Raw genomic sequence first — 4713 nt, 5'->3', positions numbered from 1 at the left:
GGCGCCGGCACACCGGGTTCTAGTCCCGGTCGGGGCGCCGGATTCTGTCCCGGTTGCCCCTCTTCCAGGCGCCAGCTCTCTGCTGTGGCCAGGGAGTGCAGTGGGGGATGGCCCAAGTCCTTGGGCCCTGCACCCCATGGGAGACCAGGAGAAGTACCTGGTTCCTGGCTTCGGATCAGCGCGGTGCACCACGGCCAGCTGCAGCGGCCATTGGAGGGTGAACCAACTGCAAAGGAAGACCTTTCTCTCTGTCTCTCTCACTGTCCACTCTGCCTTCAAAAAAAAAAAAAAAAAAAAAAAAAAAAAAAAAAAAAAGGATTGGGCTGCAGTCAGCTGTGCTTAATTGTCGCTCCCCCTCTTCGTGGAGGAGCAACACAGGACCCTGCGCTGTTCTTTCGTCTGCTCGGCCCTCCCCGGGTTTGCTGCTGGTTCTTCCCGGGTTGGCTACTATCCCTTCCACCTCCGTGGAAGGGCAGTTCCCCCTGGCCACATTCCCCACTTCCGCAGGGGAGCGGCACACCGCCGGCCGGCTCTTCTCGGGGGCTGCACAGGTGTTCCCCTTAGATGTTCCCCTTAGATGTTCCCGGTGCATGCCGTCTCTCTCCTCCTTTATAGTCCTCCTCCGCCAATCCCAACTCGGCTGCCCACACGCCGAGTATGCTGCTCTCCTCCAATCAGGAGCAAGTCCTACAGTTTATTAGTTGAACTGGAGGCAGCTGTGCGGAAGCTGTTTACTTCTCTCCCAGCGCCATATTGTGGGAGAGCAGATGCACAGAATAAGTCCCAATTCCAGTAACTCAGTCCAGTCCGGACCGCTCCCCACACTTAGTTACACACCAATCCTAGTAACAGACTTTTTGTCTCCCCCAAAGCCTTTGTTTTGGCAGTTGAGCCAAATGTGCTTTCCAGAAAGTTAGTTCAACTATTTTCTTGCTTTCCTTCCTCCCCACCTGATGGCAAACATCATTATGAACGTGATTGGACAGCAGCTTGTTTCTTGACCCTGTAAGGTGGCAGTTTCCTAATATTGCCAGAGGATGCAGTTGTGGGGTTACAGTTGTGATTTTAGCTGTTACATTAGCAGGAAAAAAATGACTTATTTGTTGTTCTCGAGTGTTAAGAAAAAGTGCCCACAGTTTAGTCATGATTTCCAAAGGCTTTTTTAAAAATATATTTTATTTATTTATTCATTTATTTATTTTAGAGGCAGAGTTACAGTGAGGAAGGGGGGACAGAAAAGTCTTCTACCTGCTGGTTTGATCCCCAAATGGCTGCAATGGCCAGAGCTGAGCCAGCCCGAAGCCAGGAACCAGAAATTTCTTCTGGGTCCCCCACATGGATGCAGGGTCCCAAGCACTTGGGCCATCTCCTTCCACTGGGGAAACCCAGGGCATAAGCAGAGAGCTGGGTCAGAAGAGGAGCATCTGGAATCGGAACCGGTGTCCATATGGAATGCTGGTGCCACAGGTGGAGGCTTAGCCTGCTAAGCCACAGGCCCCTCCAGAGTCTTTAATACCACCTGTTTTTCAAAATAGGAGACTCAAAGTCCTGGACAAAATAAGCCCTGAACAGACTACATGCTCAGCTTAGAAAGAAAGAAGAATCGGTCTGGTGCTGTGGCATAGCGGGTTAAGCCCACACCTGCATCTCCTGAATCTCATATTGGTGCGGGTTTGAGTCCTGGCTGCTTCACTTCCTATCCAGCTCCTTGCTAATGGCCTTGGAAAGCAGAAGAGGATGGTCCAACTCCTTGGACCCCAGCACCTGTGTAGAAGACCAGCCTGACCCAGCCCCAGCCATTAGGGCCATTTAGGGAGTGAACCATCAGATGGAAAATGGCTCGCTCACTTGCTCTAACTCGGCTTTTCAAATAAATAAATAAATCTCACCTCAAAATATGTAGTTGACCAGTTGACTTCAAGATGTATTTTGGCTTTGTATTCAAGGAGAAGTAGAATAAAAACAGCACTTTTCAAGGTATCAAGTTATATCAGTCATGGCAAATAATTATGAAGAAAACACCCTAAAAGGTATGAGAGGTTCTAGCTGTTCTCAGAAAGTTCCATCGAGGTTTTAGAGAAGGTTTTGGTACAGCTCCATGCTCCTCGATACCAGTCTATCAGAAGGGATGTAATTGGCTGTATTCAGAAGATGGATTTCATTCTTTGGCTTCCGAATGATATGGAAAAAATTGTCTCCTGTCTCCTAATGGGAAGGAATCTGATAAGCCTTTTAGGCGTGTTCAAGCCAATTTTGAGTTCATCATGGTGTCTAGGAGAAAACTCTTTGTGCGTAAACTGAGCCACAAGGACAAGACTGGAATTGTCAGTGATCCTAACAAGTCAGCATTTGTCTTCATTGACAGCACTTGCAGACTCCAAAAAACAAAGCTACTATCTTCAAGTTACACAGCATCTACCTCTACCCGCCCCAGGAACAGCCCATCACTGGGCAGTGTGCTCCAGAGAGGATCACCTCCATTCTTACATGGCAGAATAGAGACTGATCAGTAAAATGGAGATCAGAGAATGCAGCAGCAGTTTTCTTACCACTTTTTTCTTCCAATATTTATTTTTATTTTTTATTTTTTATTTTTGACAGGCAGAGTGGACAGTGAGAGAGAGAGACAGAGAGAAAGGTCCTCCTTTGCCGTTGGTTCACCCTCCAATGGCCGCCGCGGCCGGCGTGCTGCAGCCGGCGCACCGCGCTGATCCGATGGCAGGAGCCAGGAGCCAGGTGCTTTTCCTGGTCTCCCATGGGGTGCAGGGCCCAAGCACCTGGGCCATCCTCCACTGCACTCCCTGGCCACAGCAGAGAGCTGGCCTGGAACATGGAGTCACGCACAGAGCACTATGTGTTTTGAAATTTGTTCCTCCTAGATTTGTTTTTATTCATTTGTATCTCAGAACAAATTACATGTGTTCTGCATGGATTGTGTGTAAGGTGCTTTGTATATTTGCTGCACTGTGTTAGCATCTTACTAAAAATGTGAATTGAAAGAACCATTGTACATGTAAATGGTTAAATACATCTGAAAGCACAAGGTGATAGTCACTGCTGATGGTCTTCCTGTTTGTCCTGGTTTTTGCCTCTGACGTCTGCCTTCAGTATTAGTGGATAAGAAGCCAATGTAACAGGTATAAATAACGTTTAAAAAAACTTAATAGCTCTGCTATAATCACTGTTGTTCCAGAACACTATCAGATTCATTCTAATGACCATAAGTGATTGTTACTAGCCATATTTGTTTCCTGGTATCCATGTATTTTTTCCCCCAGATCTTTCCCCCAAAGTTGCTGTTATAAAGTATTCTGCTGAGTACCCATTAAAGCGTATCTGGAGTCTGAAGTAGCTGAAGTAGCTCTACAACAGAAATACTTTCACGGCTGCAGAGACTGATAGGTAGAGGATTTTGCTTTCTGGTGTTTTGATTTTAAAGAGAAGAGATTTGAATTACAAAGGGAAAAATTCTAGTTGATTGTGCAGAAATACTGGTTTCTATGCCAATGAAAAGAAAAATTTGTGAGGGTTTCTGGAGTAGAAAAAGTTGTAAATGTTAGGATCTTAAATTGTAAAAAAAACTATTGAATGTCGAAATTCTAAAAAAACGGAACTCACTTTGTGCAATGAACGTAAGTAAAATACTATATATGGGTTTTTTTCTTTTAAATGAAAAAAAGCTCTGCTTTATCCCTTTGTAGTCAAATAATTGCTTACCGGTTCCCAATTGTTCTTAGCTCCTGGTTGGAATATGAAAAAATGAAAACCTAAATAAAACACACAAATAAAATTAAAAACTTAGGCAGATTTAAAACTTAGATTGAAAAAGAAAATATGGGCTATTTCCATATAACCTATTTGTTTTAATTCCACTTCAGTATACCCACTCTGCTTTACACCAGTACAAAAGGGCAGTTACCTTGGGTTTTAACTGTCTTGTTTATTTTATTTTATTTTTTTGATAGGCAGAGTGGACAGTGAGAGAGAGAGACAGAGAGAAAGGTCCTCCTTTTGCTGTTGGTTCACCCTCCAATGGCCGCCACGGCTGGCGCGCTACGGCTGGCGCGCTGCGGCCGGCCCACCGCGCTGATCCGAAGCCAGGAGCCAGGTGCTTCTCCTGGTCTCCCATGGTGTGCAGGGTCCAAGCACTTGGGCCATCCTCCACTGCACTCCCAGGCCACAGCAGAGAACTGGCCTGGAAGAGGGGCAACCAGGACAGAATCCGGCGCCCCGACCGGGACTAGAACCCGGTGTGCCGGCGCCGCAAGGCGGAGGATTAGCCTAGTGAGCCGCGGCGCCGGCTGGGTTTTAACTGTCTTGTAAAGAGAAGAGACCTCCTGTTACCATCAGGGGAATAGACAGGATCAATCGAGTCCTCAATTCTTGAATGTATGTCCACTGTACACCTGGGAATGGCAAAACTGTAACCTAATTTCAAATAAGAAAATGGCTTTTGATTAGTCATAACATCTACTCCAAACTATCCCAGGAAATAGATGATTAATTGCTAAAAACAAGCTCTAATATTCCACTGAAAACAATGTTAATAAATACCAAGTTTCTTTGAAAAGCTTGCTATGGGGCTGGTACTGTGGCATAGCTGGTAAAGCCACCGCCTACAGTGCTGGCATCCCATATGGATGCTGGTTCAAGTCCTGGGTGCTCCACAAACCATCCAGGTCTTTGCTGTGGCCTGGGAAAGCACAAGAACAT

At 46.1% G+C, this 4713-nt stretch overlaps 1 pseudogene; it reads left to right on the top strand.

Moving 5' to 3' along the window:
• The first annotated feature begins 1537 nt into the window (after positions 1-1537).
• Positions 1538-2499, top strand: LOC100351576 (uncharacterized protein C6orf62 homolog pseudogene; annotated as a pseudogene).
• The last annotated feature ends 2214 nt before the right edge of the window (positions 2500-4713 follow it).

The sequence above is a fragment of the Oryctolagus cuniculus genome, chromosome 3 (assembly GCF_051225735.1).
Source record: "Oryctolagus cuniculus isolate XC-2025 breed Fujian yellow rabbit chromosome 3, ASM5122573v1, whole genome shotgun sequence".
NCBI classification, from domain to species: domain Eukaryota; kingdom Metazoa; phylum Chordata; class Mammalia; order Lagomorpha; family Leporidae; genus Oryctolagus; species Oryctolagus cuniculus.
Note: the sequence above shows the minus strand (reverse complement) of the source record. Positions and strands in the feature narration are given on the sequence as shown.